General features: G+C 45.3%; 1 pseudogene; it reads left to right on the top strand.

Annotated features, from left to right (window-relative positions):
• Positions 1 to 3,653: 3,653 nt before the first annotated feature.
• On the top strand, positions 3,654 to 15,551 carry LOC132782891 (zinc finger protein 850-like; annotated as a pseudogene).
• The last annotated feature ends 1,249 nt before the right edge of the window (positions 15,552 to 16,800 follow it).

Raw genomic sequence — 16,800 nt, 5'->3', positions numbered from 1 at the left:
GTCACTTCAAGGATGTCATCCATCCATCTTGCCCTTGGTCGGGCCCTCTTCCTTTTACCTTCCACTTTCCCCAGCATAATTGTCTTCTTTACTGTATAAACCAATTATTTGGTATTGTCGAAGGCTTTCATGGCCAGAATCACTGGGTTGCTGTGAGATTTTTGGGCTGTATGGCCAGGTTCTGGTAACATTCTCCCCTGACATTTCGCCTCTCCTGACATTTCTTCAGAGTTCTGTTGGAAGTGTGGTAAGTGGGGTGTGTGTGTGTGTATATATATATATACACCTTTGGAATAAAGTCCAGGGTGGGAGAAGGAACTCTTGCCTGTTGGAAATATCCTCCTTCCAATATATTATTGAATAGGGCATACAGCTCAAGGCTCAGTACTTACTTATGCGATCCCTCGTAGCCCGAGGATGAGGGTCGTCCAAGTGCTGTGTCTTGGCGGTGGGTCCGTAGGTGGCTTTAGGGGCTCAGCCTCTGGTTGTCTCTTTGCTTCAGGCTTCTGAGGAGAATGACCATGAGTCTGCAGAGGTTCCAGTGTCTGAGTTAGATGATCAGGTTTCTGCTGAGTCTCAGGGGTTTGTGTCTAGAGATGATGGTCAAGAGAGTACAATTAGCCAGAGTGAGCCTGGGGATTCTGGGATAGTTGGTTCCCAAGGCAAAGATGCTGCAATGCTAACAGAAAAATAGGCCGAGGAAAAGGTCGAACAGCCAAGGCCAAATAGTGATAGTGATAGTGAAAGGAATGTACGAATTGTCAAGCCGAGGGAGGACCAGACACTCTTTGATAGGAAGAGATCAGAATCTCAAGGCAAGTGCAATATTCTCATGTCCACCAGAGGGCAGCAAAGGGAATGGCCATGAGGGCTAAATCTGAACTATCATTGGCCTATCATTGAGCCATGGCAATTAATAATGATACTAATATCCTTGGAGTTGTAGTTTCATGTATTAGACACTATTGATGAGCATTTCTCAACCTGGGGATTGGGACCCCTGGAGGGGTAGCGAGGGGATGTCAGAGGGATTGCCAAAGACCATCAGAAAACACATAGTTATGTGGGTTCTGTGTGGGAAGTTTGGCCCAATCCTATCCTTGGTGGGGTTCAGAATGCTCTTTGATTGTAGGTGAACTATAAATCCCAGCAACTACAACTCCCAAATGTCAAGGTCTATTTTCCCCAAACATGAGGAACTGTATTAATAAGGGGACGTGGCACTAGGAAGGCTGAGAAAGACTGGTCTCCATGGTGGCAGCAAAGGGGCGCCTCTCTAGCTCAAGGGCGTGCTTCCCCGCTTGGCCACTTGGTGGCAGCAAAGGGCTGCAGATCAGAATCTCAAGGCAAGTGCAATATTCCCATGTCCACCAGAGGGCAGCAAGGGGAATGGCCATGGGGGCTGAACCTGGAATATCATTAATCTATTATTTTGCCATGGCTAATAATAATAATAATAATAATAATAATATCATCTTGGGTGTTGTAGTCTCGCAAGGTATAAGGAATCGCAGGAAAGAAGGCCAGGTAGTAGAGAGAGATTTTAAATAGTTTGAATTTATAAGAATAAACCCAACGCTGCTTCACCAAATTATAAGGAACTTCCACACCAAGGAACTACTTTTTGCAGGGAGAAGGAACAGGGAATTCTGAAATAGTGAATCCCACAAGTTGCCAACAATTATAATGGACTCTCGCAGGAGGGAGATTGATAAAACAGGGAAAGATATAACTATGTGTGTGTGTGTGTGTGTGTGTGTGTATCTCTCTCTCTCTATATATATATATATATTTGAATTACATCTGAAGTGAGAGATTTTTAAAACTTTCTTCAATTGTTCTCACTGCCACCTTTTTGTTTGATCATCAGGCTGACTTGCATGTGGAGAGTATACTTAGTAACATCCTTTTGTGTAACAATAGTGTTTGTTTTCTTTAGAGGGTTTAAATCACAATGATGTTCACTCTGAGGCTGTTATAAAGTGTTAACAATAATAAAACGTTTATTTAACAGGCTTAAACTCTTCTGGTACAAATGCGTAGTGGTTTCTGTAAGTCAATGGCGCAAACGCTTTTGGTTACGTTGGATGTACAATTCTTAGATGGGTTCTGGGTTCAAATCTTGATGTTAACCAAACAGGAGATTATCTCAGGAAACTAATAGCTGATACTAACTCCCAACACAATTCCCCCCTTACTGGAATCTAGCCAATAACTTTTTGGCCTAGCCTACCTCAGGGATCAAGAACCGGCCACACACACACAGGGTCGTGTTCCACTCTCAATATTCTTGCCATCTATTTCTGTAGCTCTTGAATACCACCAAAGATTCACCCAGTTCTCCTCTCTAGCACTATCCAACGGGGAACATCAACCAACTGCCTAACTCCCAACGGACAAATCCCAACGGCCAAACTCAAGCCTTGGATCCAAAAAGTACACTTTTTTCCTTATCTGAATGTTAGGCTCCGCCCCCTATTCTTAACCAATCCTGGTCATGCACTCTTGGCTTCCTGGACTAGGACACGCCTCCTCTGGGAAAACCTATTCTAAGATGGCGTCTCCCTGTTTCTCTAATCTAAAATGGCCACCGGGGCTTTGCTAGGCCCACATCCTAACTGCTAAAGGTAAGGGTCCTTTACACAAGGCCGTTCGCCTGCTATGCCCAAGAGTGCGGGTACCTCTCCAAACTATAACTCCCAGCCTCCCATGCAAGTCTGTAAGTAAACTGCACCTTTGCCGCAGCTCAGTGCTATGGCAACCTGGGAGGTGCAGTTTTCTAAGGCCTTTCGCCTCCTCTATCAAACTACAGCTCTCAGGATCCCATAGCAATGAGCTGAGGAAGTTTGAGTGGGGCTCACCCTGCATCATCCCCTATCAGAGAGCCATGGGACCGCGATGAACTACAGATCCCAGCAGCTCACAGCACGGAGCCAATGCAATTTGGAGCTGTGCCAAAACATGCCTTCATTGCATGGTTGCAGTGGGGTGAGTCCCCGGTGTGATCTAGCAGACAAGTCCTTGCAAAAGTACAGCCTCTTGCTATAGAACCCTTGGGAGGTCTAGTTCAACAAGGGTGCAAACCAGACAGTGCTGGGTCCATGCTAAACTACACCTCCCAGGATCCCACAATGCAGGCAGGCCATATTATCATTATTATTCCCATTCCTAAAGAATACTATTTCTGGTTAAGTCTCATTATGTGTGTATGTCTGTCTGTCTGCTGCTGAGCTCTCCTCCTCCTGCTTCTCCCAGTGAGGACCACCCTGGGTGTGTGTCTGAAGGAGAGAGGCCGGAAGTGGGCGGGGCATCCCTCCTGGCCCCTCCCTCCCTCCCTGGGGCGCCCTCTTCTGGTGGAGAAGGGAAGGCGCCCTCGCTCGCCTGGAGACGCCCCTCCCTCCTCCTTCCTGCCCTTTGCTGCCCCCCAGTGGCCAGGCCGGGAAGCGCACCCTCGGAGCGGCCGCTAAGGAAGGGAACAGGCCCAGGAGGAGGGAAGGCGGCCTGTCTGCGCCTGCGCGGAACTGAGTCCCGGAGGGAGGGAGGGAGGAGAGAGGCCGACAGGGGGCGCCCCCTTCCGAGATGCAAATAAGCCCCGCCAGAAGGCGTCCAATCAGGAGCGCGGGGGAGGGCGACGTCACTGCAGGCCCCGCCCCTCCCGGCCCGGCCGCCATTTTCCCGGAAGAAGCCTCCTTTCTCGCCCAGGGAAGAAGCCTCTCTCTCTTCTCCTTGGATGGTGTCTCTCCGGAGAAGGTCTGTATACGTCTCTCTCTCTCTCTCTCGAGGGATTCCCTCCTCGCTTGGGAACCTGAGGCAGGCCTGGTGTGCCTCTTGGTGGACTAAGAGAGGGTCCCCCTGAGGAGGGAGGGGTCCCTCAGGAGGAGGAAGGAGCCTCTCTCTCTCTCTCTCTCTCTTGCTCGCTCTCTCTCTCTCTGGAGGAGGGAGAAGCCTGCCTTGGCGGAGGGAGGGAGGGAGGGAGGAAGGAAGGAGGCTTCGCCCAGGAGGGAAGGCAGGGCCAGGCGGGGGGACTACAACTCCCAGCAGCCAGGGACAGGCCTCTCTCTCCCTGGGTTCAAGAGCTCTCTGGGTCAGGGGGAACTACAACTCCCAGATGCCCAGCCAGTATTCACAGTTGGCCATGCTGGCTCTGTGTGCCAAGCTTGGGCCAGGCCTCTCTCTCCCTGGGTTCAAGGACTCTCTGGCTCAGGGGGAACTACAACTCCCAGGAGCGAGGGCCAGGCCTCCCTAAGCCAGGCCTGTAGACACAGTTGGCCATGCTGGCTCTGTGTGCCAAGCGTGGTCCAGGTCTGTCATTGACTGGATTCAAGGGCTCTCTGGGTCAGGGTGAACTACAACTCCCACACTCCCAGAGCTGTCACCCCCAAGCCCAGCCAGTATTTATAGTTGGCCATGCTGGCTCTGTGTGCCAAGCTTGGTCCAGGTCTGTCACTGACTGGATTCAAGGGCTCTCTGGGTCAGGGGGAACTACAACTCCCAGATTCCCAGGGCTGTCACCCCCAAGCCCAGCTAGTACTTACAGTTGGCCATGCTGGCAGGCTCTGTGTGCCAAGGGTGGTCCAGATCTAGTTCCAACAGGCCTCACAACCTCTGAGGATGCTTGACATAGATGCAGGAGAAACGTCAGGAGAGAATGCTTCTGGAACAGAGCAGGCGTTCGAATAATGAGTGCAATGATTAGTAATGAACATAGGAATGGAACAATGGATGACGAATCTGGATTATGTTTTTGATGAGCTGACGATAGTGAATGGTTATTGTAGTAATTGTTTATCAATTGTGTAATGTGTTAGGTTGTTCACTGCTTTTTACACTGTAGCATTGAATTTTTGCTGTTCCTAATTGTTGTGAAACGCCGTGAGTCGCCTTCGGGCTGAGAATATAAGTAAAGTAAATAAATAAAATAAATATAGCCCGAAAAACCCTACAACAACCCAGTGATTCCAGCCATGGAAGCATATGGCAATGCAACACTGTTAATATGATTGTATTTCTCCCCCACTTTGGCTCTCTGGCAGGAGACTCAAAGCGGATAAACAGAAAAGCATCCGCATACCATTTCAAGGATGAGGATCTATTATTAGAATATTGTTTACTTATTTATTTGACTGGCTCAGAGCGGTTTACAGCAGTAGATTAAAACAATACAATATACTTATACTTATTATTATTATTATTATTATGGACTAGCCGTCCCCTGCCAGGCATTGCTGTGGCCCAGTCTGGTGATCAGGAGAGCAAAGTAATGACAAAGCGTTGGTTTCTAATATATGTATTTTTTTTATGCTTGTGGGTAAACAGTATTTCTTGTTGTTTCTTTGTCCGTGTTGAAGTGGAGATTGTCTGGTTTGCCTTCTCTGGGATATGTAACGTATCATTGTCCTTCTTCAGGGGTCTCTTTCAAATCTATGATACTATATCTCTCTATGTGTGAATCATATCTATCTATATCTATGGCTGGATGGCCCTTTGTCAGGAGGGCTCTGATTACGTTTTCTTGCCCTGGTGACAGGAGTTGGACTGGATGGCCTTGAGGATTTTCTGTCGGTCATGGGGGTTCTGTGTGGGAAGTTTGCCCCAATTGGTGGGGTTCACAACGCTCTTTGATCGTAGGTGAACTATACATCCCAGTAACTACCACTCCCATATGTCAAGGTCTATTTCCCCCAAACTCCGTCTGTGTTCATATTTGGGCTTATTGAGTATTTGTGCCAAGTTTGGTCCAGATCCATCATTGTTTGAGTCCACAGTGCTCTCTGGATGTAGGTGAACTACAACTCCAAAGCTCAAGGTCATTTCCCACCAAACCCTTCTTCACTCTGGCCCAGAGCAGCAGTTGGTGTGCGGGGGGGGGGGGGGGGGGGGGGGGCAGGAGACAAGGAGGAGCCGACTTCCCTGGATCTAGACACTAGACTCCTATGGATGCCATTGCCTTTTTTGCCGCCGCATCACATTGTTGGTTCATGTTTAACTTGTCCTCGAGGACTCCAAGATCCTTTTCACACGTCCTCCATTCTGTATCTTTGCATTTTATTCTTTCTGCCTAAGTGGAGTATCTTGCATTTGTCACTGTAGAACTTCATTTTGTTAGTTTTGGCCCAATAAAAAGAACCTATGCATTAAAGATTCTGGTTCAGAATCTTTCAGTAATTTCTCGTAGAAAGTCTTAGCTTTTTCTTAGCTTTTTTATGTTAGCCAATATTTCTGGTCCCTAAATGTAGTCATGATACCCTCAGTTTTTTCCCATCTAAATCGGATGTTTCTTTTCTTTAATTCATCAGTTAAGAAGAAGTATTGTCTTCTTTTCATTGGTGTAATTTGTGGAAATTCTTTGAGTACCACAACTTCTTCCCGTTATATTGCAGGGGGATTTTACTGTTTATTTGTAGAACTTATTCTTTTGTCTTCTTCCTCACAAATTGCACTATTATATCTCTTAATGTTTTATTCTTCCTCGAGTATTTCGTAGAAATTCGAGAGATTTGGTCTAGCTCTTCTTCTAGAATTTCTATTGAGCTTTTCAGAGAGGACGCCAAGATTTCCAATATAATTTGCCTTGTATTTTCCCTAGGATTTTCCTGAACATTTCTAAATCTGAGTTGGTTTTCCAACTCCTTCAGTTGCATAAATTCTTGATCTTTTTCTAATTTCTCCGTTTGTCTATCCATTGTATTAATTTTCTATCTTTTTCCTTATCTTTTGTTTCCAATTCCTTTATTTCCTCCTTCTTTTGAGACATATTTTTATTTACTCGTCCAATCTCCTCTTTAATTTCAGTTTTAACTCATTTTAATTCATCAAGTTTATTTTGCATTTCTTTGTAGTGTGTGTTTTGTTTTTGATTTAAATCTTGCCATTCGTTTTGAAAAAGAGTTTTATATCTCTGGATAGGTCCCAGTCTCCCTTTTTATCCTTCTCCTTTTCCGCCCTTCTTCTTAATGGCGGATCGGGACTCGTTCCCTACTTCCGCCCTTCTTATGGCGCTAGCTCTTCCGCCCCCCCCCCCCTTTGACCTTCTTCCGCCCTCTTTCCACAAATGTCCCGCCTCTTCCTTTCTCCTCGGTTCCGGAGCGCTCCACCTCTTCTTTCCCTCCCTTTGTTTACAAGAAAGAGGAGGGTAGACACAACATCATGGCGCCAAGGTCAGCTATGCACCTTATTTTTCCAACTTTCCACTGCAGGCGTTTGGGGGCAGGAAGGTGAGGGAGAGAAAGAGATGGAGATAGAGTATAATAGAATATAATAAAAAATTGTTTTGTGTGGTATACAAGTTCCCAGGTTCTCTCAATTAATTTAGTTTACTCAGAGCTTCCTTCTTATTTTGCCTGGAGAGAGATCTCCCCTCTTTTCCCCTCTCCTTTTCCCGGTCTCCAAACAAGATTCTTAAAAATAGTTTGTATTTAAATTTAAATTCATGAGACCCATCCGGTTCTTATCCTTGTCTCATTGTTGTATTCTCTATCTGGGTAGTTGCTTCAATTTTCTTGGAAGGTTATCTTTCTTGTCAATAAACCTTTCTTTCTCCACTCCAGAATTAGTTTTGTTTGGAATACTGACGCCCTCTCGTTGTCTCGAGGAGGGGTCTTTTTGGTTTTAAATTCTTCAAATTAAAGTGGCGCTGGTCGGCACTGAATGCAGGTTTACCCTGCTTCCCGCGGAGCTGCCCGCTACCCACGGCTCTATTCCCTTGAGGGGTAGGGGGCTTTTGGGATCTTCGGAAGAACCAATCAGGTTTTGCATTCCCCCAACTCTCAATCCGGTTGGGGAGGAGAGCTACAGGCTCTACCCGGTTGCTCAACGCAGTGCCTCACTCAGCGAGGTGCTCCTGCCGCCATGCTGGCCCACCGGAAGTCAACCAAATGTTAAACACAAAGTATTTCACACATCCAACTCATAATATTTAGGGAAATGCTTCAGAGCCTTCTGCTCTGTGGTGCTAGTGTTTGGGTTTCACCTAGAAATTCCCTGTTTCTCTCAAGCGGAGTTCCATCATTCTCTCTTCATGCTTCAAACATTCTCTTTCAGCCTCTCTTTCCATTCTTTCTCTCTCAGCCTCTCTTTGAATTTCCAGTTCTCTTTGTTCCCTCTCAGCTATTCTATTTCTCTCACATTGTACAGCTTCCCTTTGTTCTTTCTGAGTCTGAATCTCAAGTTCCCTTTGTTGTTTTTGAAACTCAAGCTCCTTAATTCTCATTTTAAGCTTCTCAATTTCTAAAGAGGTATCAATCTGTTCTTGACTACTCCCCTGTGTTTGTGTCTCAATTTCCCCAGCTGACTCCATAGCTTCTTCCCTTTCTACTCCCTCAGACACAACGTTTTTTGGCTTTTGGTGAAGCCATTTTAACTGTTGGTTTTGAAAAATGGAGTCTGTAGTAGCTTTCTCTCTGAGGTAATTCTGAAAGTTGGATTTTGGTCAAAATTCACCTCAAGATTTTCTTAGAAACCACTGGATTAATATGTGACACGATCCAACCGCTGCCTACCAAATTATAACAAACACACCACCCATGAGCAGCGAGGATGTAGAAGAGAAGAGTAAGATTTTTAATTAAGTTATTGAGACAGGGGAATCTATATACAATAATTCCCAAACGCTCTTTGTTCAGCGAAAATTATGAAACTCACAAAAGGTAGAGGAAGTATGGTTGCTGAATCAACTGTATATTTAAAAGTGTGGAACTGGGAACCACTAGAACTGAGAGTTTTAAAATGATTGTTCAAAAGATTGCCGCTGCCACCATCTTACTATTATTCAAACAGGCTGAGGTTATATTGAGAGATTGTTCTGTGACCCACACTGTGTCACTATAGGTTCTGAAAAGCTGTTGTGAAGCTGTCCTTAGTAATGCTTTGACCACAAAGGGTATTCACACTGAGGCTGGTATAAGTTGATAAAAATAACAAGAATGTTTATTGAACAAGCTTGAATTATTCCGGTTCAAATGCTTAATGGTTTCCGTAAAATACTGGCATAAAAGCTTATGGTTACGTTAAAGATCTTAAAAACTTCTGGGTTACAAGTCTTAAAAGTTCCACCACAGAAAATTACTTCAGGAAATGAATCTCTGATAGTAACTCCCAAAAATGCCCTTTAGGAATCTAGCCAAAAACCTTGAACTAGACTTCCTTAGGAATTGAACAGACCACTAACGGGGTGCTGCTCCTACAAACCAGTATTCTAGCTATCTACTCAGTCGCTCTTCTGAATACTACACAAAAGACTAACCCTAATCTTCTTCTTCAAACCCAAACTCCCCTTCACTAACACCAACACTTCTTCTCTCTAACAGCTCCAAACCCTAACTCACAAACTTGGACCTCAAGTCTCAGTTTAAAAGTCTCAGTTTTCCTCTAAACCACTTAGGCTCCGCCCCCATCTTCCTAACCAATCCCAGCCTTCTAACTTTCCCTCCAAGACTTGAACACGCCCCTTAAGGCAAAACCTAACCTAAGATGGCTTCTCCCTGTTTCCCTTTCCTAAAATGGATGCCGTGGCTTCGCCAGGCCCACACCCTTAGGCCTCAGGCAGCTAGCCAAGGTAAGGGATACATTACAAGGGCCATTATTTTAATGTATTTTCAATGTGTTTTTACTGTTGTTGACCTGTTTATGTTAATTGCTGTGCCGTAATAGTTCTTTCACGGCATCTAATGATTGCCAATTGTAAGCTGACCTGAGTCCCCCCTTCAGAGGTTGAGAAGGACGGGATATCAATGTTTTCAATAAATAACAAAACTGCTTAGGTCCTATGGCAGCAATAAGGTGCGAGGTCACGCTTTTGGGTCTTAGCTGGTGCCAACTATCTAAGGAATTGTCTCCTCAAAAGCACAGCAGAACATCCACGTCTTTAACTTGCATGATCTCCTTGGGGAGGGAATTCCAGAGCCAGGGGCCACATCCAAGCAGGCCCTCCCCCTCATCCTCACCAATCGTGCCTGAGACGGGGGTGGAAGCGAGAGAGGAACTTGGAGATCGTGTAGGTTTCTAGAGGAAGATCATGTAGGTTCGTAGCGGTCAGAAAGGTAGGCAGATCCTACATTAGATTCGCAAACAACTTACAGTTATTTTGGCTCATCAGACAAATAAAGGGGAATTACATTTTCAATCACCATTCACACGCATGTGTATGCATCCATCACCATGCATCCAAATGTTACCATATCCTTTACTCCCTCCTTGGAGAAGCACCTGTTTAGGCCAGGCCCTGCTTCCCTGCAGCCTGCCAACGCACACTTCCAAAACTTCCCTGACTTCAGAACGTCTTTCCCTAAGCGCAATGCCAAGGACCAGATCCCTGTTTTCCATACAGCAGAACCCGATTCCCTGCACAGAATCCAAGACTCCAAAAGCCCACTTCTTCCTCTTCCCTGGAGAGAGAAGGCCAAAGTGACCAGACCGCTCCCTTGCAAATCTGCCCCTCTCCGAATACACCACCTCTCTCCTTCCCACGGAGCGGAGCATGGCGGGTGAACCAGACTCCTCGCGTCTGTCACAATTTGCGCATTATTAGATTGAGTCTTTTATAGGAGTATTCTGCTGATGTAGTCCCAGAGTTGTGAATGAATGATAGACCTCTTCCATCCTGGTCCCATCTCAGTTTCCTGGCCAGATGTTGACTCTTCTTGATTGGTGTTAGCTTTGTGTTGATTTCCTTCTTAACACTGTAAACATTTATCTTATCACTGTCCAGTTCTTATCACAGTTTTCTTTCAGTTCGAATTAGCGACTTTTAATTACAATCCAGCCGGCAGGTAGTTAGTCATTGCATGCCTTAATATTTTACTGGTTTTTCCAAAATTATTGACTCTATTTATTCATTCTACCATTCATTCCCACAGATTATATTAAATCCAGCAGCATTCTCTCCTGAAGTTGCCTGAACCTGTGGCTAATGGCACTTTCAGAGCTTCTGTTGGCAATGAAGCAAGGGGAGTAGTGTATAACCCTTATCTGTTTGAAGTAAGGGTGAATGTTGTAATTGCCAAGCTTGAATTAGCATTGGAGTAGCCATGAAGTTTGCAGAGTCAAGCAGTGAGGATATCTGCAGAGAGGTGGCCTGGACTCTGTTGCCTGAAGACACCCTCTGTTTGGGAGGTGTTAACTGGCACCTGATTGCTTGCTGTCTGGAGTTCTCCTGTTTCTGAGTGCTGGACACAGAATCTTATTTGAAAATGCAGAAATGCTGGGCCATTCACACCTGCTTCAAGCAGACAAGGGTTCTTTCTCCCACCCTGGACATTATTCCACAGGGATAGAGACACTCCACTTGCTTCATTGTCCAACAGAACCTCTGAAGACCCTGATGTTTCAATTTCTGGGTGTTTCCATTTTCAACATGACCCATGAAGGGAAAGGGGGAAATCGTGGGGGTAAAGAAAGTTTCTCGCTTTCATCCTTGATCTTTTGCTTCTTCCTTAACCAGGGAAATGAGGATTCTATGGAGCCACCCCTTGGATGCAGCAATGAAATCAATAATATAGGAAGAAGAACTTCTCTCTAGGTGAGGGTCTTGCTGAAATCTTGACCTCACATACAGATAAGAAAGGGAAAAAGGAGACTGAAGTATCTGTATTGCAATCAAACACCCATATCATGGCTGACATGGAGCAGAAAGCATTTATATGCCTGGAATGTGGGAAGAGTTTCACTTGGAGGAGTCATCTGAAGCGACATCAAAGGACTCACACGGGGGAGAAACCCTATACATGCCTGGAGTGTGGGAAGAGCTTCACTCAGAGTGGAGATCTACATAAACATCAAAGGATTCACACTAGGGAGAAACCCTATACATGCCCGGAGTGTGGGCAGAGCTTCGCTCGGAGTGAAAGTTTACGTACACATCAAAGGGTTCACACTGGGGAGAAACCCTATACATGCCTGGAGTGTGGGCAGAGCTACAATAATAGTTCAGGTCTACGTTCACATCAAAGGATTCACACTGGGGAGAAACCCTATATATGCCTGGAGTGTGGGCAGAGCTTCGCTTGGAGTGGACATCTACATTCACATCAAAGGACTCACACGGGGAGAAACCCTATACATGCCTGGAGTGTGGAAAGAGCTTCACTCAGAGTGGAAATCTACGTAAACATCAAAGGATTCACACTGGGGAAAGACCCTATAAATGCCTGGAGTGTGGGCAGAGCTTCACTGAGAGTGGAAAGCTATGTTCACATCAAAGGATTCACACTGGGGAGAAACCCTATACGTGCCTGGAGTGTGGGCAGAGCTTCACTGAGAGTGGAAAGCTACGTTCACATCAAAGGATTCACACTGGGGAGAGACCCTATAAATGCCTGGAGTGTGGGCAGAGCTTCACTGAGAGTGGAAAGCTACGTTCACATCAAAGGATTCACACTGGGGAGAGACCCTATAAATGCCTGGAGTGTGGGCAGAGCTTCACTATGAGTGGAACGCTACGTTCACATCAAAGGATTCACACTGGGGAGAAACCCTATACATGTCTGGAGTGTAGGCAGAGCTTTGCTCTGAGTTCACATCTACGCTCACATCAAAGGATTCACACTGGGGAGAAACCCTATAAATGCCTGGAGTGTCAAAAGAGCTTCACTCATAGTTCAGGTCTACATTCACATCAAAGGATTCACACTGGGGAGAAACCCTATAAATGCCTGGAGTGTCAAAAGAGCTTCACTCATAGTTCAGGTCTACATTCACATCAAAGGATTCACACTGGGGAGAAACCCTATAAATGCCTGGAGTGTCAAAAGAGCTTTAGTCAGAGTTCACATCTACGTTCACATGAAAGGATTCACACTGGGGAGAAACCCTATAAATGCCTGGAGTGTGGGCAGAGCTTCGCTCAGAGTGAAAGTCTACGTTCACATCAAAGGACTCACACTGGGGAGAAACCCTATACATGCCTGGAGTGTGGAAAGAGCTTTGCTCAGAGTGAACATCTACGTTCACATCAAAGGATTCACACTGGGGAGAGACCCTATAAATGCCTGGAGTGTGGGCAGAGCTTCACTGAGAGTGGAAATCTACGTTCACATCAAAGGATTCACACTGGGGAGAGACCCTATAAATGCCTGGAGTGTGGGCAGAGCTTCACTGAGAGTGGAAATCTACGTTCACATCAAAGGATTCATACGGGGGAGAAACCCTATACATGCCTGGAGTGTGGGCAGAGCTTCACTCAGAGTGGAAAGCTACGTTCACATCAAAGGATTCACACTGGGGAGAAACCCTATACATGCCTGGAGTGTGGGCAGAGCTTCGCTCGGAGTGAAAGTTTACGTACACATCAAAGGGTTCACACTGGGGAGAAACCCTATACATGCCTGGAGTGTGGGCAGAGCTTTACTACGAGTGGAAATCTACGTTCACATCAAAGGATTCACACTGGGGAGAGACCCTATAAATGCCTGGAGTGTGGGCAGAGCTTTACTACCAGTGGAAATCTACGTTTACATCAAAGGATTCACACGGGGGAGAAACCCTATACATGCCTGGAGTGTGGGCAGAGCTTCGCTCGGAGTGAAAGTTTACGTACACATCAAAGGGTTCACACTGGGGAGAAACCCTATACATGCCTGGAGTGTGGGCAGAGCTTCACTCAGAGTGGAAAGCTACGTTCACATCAAAGGATTCACACTGGGGAGAAACCCTATAAATGCCATGAGTGATGACAGAGCTTTACCCATTCTTCAAGTTTACATTCACATCAAATGACTTATACTGGGAGAAACCCTCTGAACGCATGGCGTGTGGGAAAAGCTTCTCTGAGAGTTGAAATCTTCATAGACACAGAATTCACATTGGAGAGAACAGCGGTGTTTGACCCCAAAGAGAGTTTCCCAGATAGAGCTTTCTTGATTTTTCATGTTGGTGAAACACTTTTTAGAAATGCATCCTTTTGAGACAAAGTAATTCAGTTTAACTAGCAAACCAGACATTAAAACAACACCATATAAGACTTTCAATATATATAATATAATAATATAATATATAGAAAGACATTTCAGTAGAGAGATAGCAGACTGAGAGATAGCTTCTATTCCAGAGCTGTAAGTATACAGAACTCAGTGGTTTTGCATTGATGTTGCATTGGGGGCTGTGTGGGGGTGGTTGGGGTGTGGAGGGGCGAATGTGTTGGTTTTGTGATGTGTGCTAAGGAAAGCATAGTGATAGTGAAAGGAATGTACAAATTGGCAAGCCGAGGAAAGATCAGACACTCTTTGATAGGAAAAGTCAAATCAATCAACATTTCCACCTGGAAGGGGGGAGAAGATGGTCTGAAAGATTAAGAGAAAAAAAGGGGTCAGGGAGAGGTTTCCCAAGGGAAACAGAATGCTTCTGCTATGACTTTCGGAATAAATATAGGGCCTGTGAATCTATACTCTTCAGTTAGTTCAACGTTTGGTTTTCACGTGTAACCATGCCTATTGTTTCATGCCTGGTATCCATGCCTTCTTGTTCATGCTAAGATTCCTTCTGCCATTTACTTCATGTTCATGCTGAGATTCTTGTATGTGGTTGGTCCTGGTTTCAAGCTCCTGCATTGGGATTTAATGGTTCCAAGTTTGCTGCTGTTTCCTCAAGGGACTTTGGTCTTTGCAACCCTTTGGAACTGAAAGACTCTAACTCCTGTGGACTTGTTGATTCGATTTTTGCAACCCTCCTGGTTCCTGACTGATAATTGACTGCCTTATTTTGCTTTGCTCAACTGACTGTTTTGTGGACATTTCTTTATTACTTGTTTGAATGCTTTTTACCTTTTTGGCTGTTGCTATATTAATCCTCAATAAACTGCTTTGCTATAAAGAACATTGGTGTGCGTCCCCTCTGGTTGTATACAAGTGCGCTAAATAAATAAATATATATATATAGGTTCAAAGGTGCCAACCCCAGCCTTGGTGTGCAACAGTGGCTGTAGAGCCCTATTCTTGAACCGCATGTTCTCCCGCTTGATGCTGCTCCTTCCTCTTGGCATGTATCTCCCTTTTGCCCTCCACTCGTACCTCTTTCAATTCTGCAGCACTGCTGGTCACAGCAGACCTCCAGGGCCACAACGTCCCAGTTCTCGGTGTCAATGCCACAGTTTTTAAGGTTGGCTTTAAATCTCTTTTCCTGTCCCCCAACATTATGTTTCCCGAGCGCGAGTTTATCGTTTTTAAACTCTGAGTGTCTGGTGTTAGATGTAATGCTATGTAATGATGTAATGATATGCAAGAGTTAAAGGCATAGAGTGATTTACTGCCTAGAGAGGGAACTTATTTATTTATTTATTATTTATTAATAATATTTATAATAATAAATAATAGAGAGGGAACTGTGAACTTTTCCTGTATACGTCACACATTCCAATTCCAATGACTTGGGCTTTCTTCCTCTTCTACGTCACAAATTCCAATGATGTGATTTTGAGATAACAGACTGCTGGGCGTTCTCTTCCAGCCATGCCGGGGAAGGAGGAAGACGCATGTGTGATTTCTCCTGTATTTATTATTTTTCTCTAGTTTTTAGAATGTAATTAAATAAAAGTACCACTTCAAGGATTTGAAGTTGACAAAGGACTGCGCACTTTGTTTTCATTGCGTGCCTCATTGCAGTTGCACTGAGGCCGAATTATCTTGACAATATATACAATCTTGAGAACAGTTGCATTGAATCACACAATATATTTTGAGAGAGATTCAAATGGTATTTAGGTGTCCACGTGGAGGTTCCTCTTCCTGCAGCTCATGAAGCGAGAAATCTCTCTCTCTCTGTAGGCTCCTGCACAGGTAAAGCCCAAGTATGTAACTGTTGCCAAAACTCCCAGGCTCAGCTAGCTCCTTGGGTGTTGCCCAACCAATCAGAGCACGTACCAATCAGAGCACTGGGCACGCATACTCAGCAGCAGAGTAGCATAGCTCCCTGCCCAAAATCCTGCAAGAGGGGAGAACTTCCTTTTTCTTCATTCTGCCATCAGACTTCCTGCAACATGGACGTGAGTAAGAGACTTGATTCTAAAAAACCCTGATTTAAGTTACCTCTTAGCACCAGTTCTGAGGTTTTTTGCCCCTGGGACTCATGCTTTATGTCCAGATTGTCCTGGACAATTATTGAGGAGACGGTTCTTTTGGCACCAAAGGAAGATCCTGATCCTTCAAAACATAGGCCATCTGACCTGGGGTTGTGGTTTGCTCTGGCATTCACAGCCATTGAGGAAAGAGGAAACTTGGTGAGGCTCCTCAGCGTCAAACCCTTGGACCCAGGACTAGTTGAGACTGTAAGTATGTTTTTCTTCACTCCTCTAAAGTTTTCCAGCTCATTGCTTTGAAGAAATGACTTTGTGATCAATAAAACTTATTTTGAGGCTATTTACAGCGTTTGGGTTTTTGGGAGTTCCAGTTTCCTATAGGAGGGCAAGAACCAATCCCCTGGGGGAAAGATGCTACGTCCAACCCTCCGTTATTGAGAACAATAGCCCCAGGCGTGACTGCACAAACCCTGTCAGGAGATGGAACCTGGGTGTCAAAGGAGAAGGTGTTAGGAGTTTGGAATGGTGTAGAGGGTTAGTGAGAAAGGCCCGAGGTTGGTCAGTTGGCCAGCAGAGATGGCTAGTGAGAAGATTAGAGCTATTTGGGAAGGAGAGCTGGGGAGTGGAGAGGCAGATCCCAAAAGACAAGGACGTCTGTGTGGAGGAGTTTAGACATTCCTTTCAGTATTTCTGTGGAGGGAGAGAGAAGTGTTTCCGGTGTAACTAAGTCTGAACTGCATACATAACCACCACGCTTTTAAGTCAGGTATTTTGAAACCAACTAAGCTTAAGAGTCC

This window comes from Anolis sagrei, chromosome 8 (genome assembly GCF_037176765.1).
Source record: "Anolis sagrei isolate rAnoSag1 chromosome 8, rAnoSag1.mat, whole genome shotgun sequence".
In the NCBI taxonomy this organism is placed as follows: domain Eukaryota; kingdom Metazoa; phylum Chordata; class Lepidosauria; order Squamata; family Dactyloidae; genus Anolis; species Anolis sagrei.
This window is presented reverse-complemented; position numbering and strand designations above follow the sequence as displayed.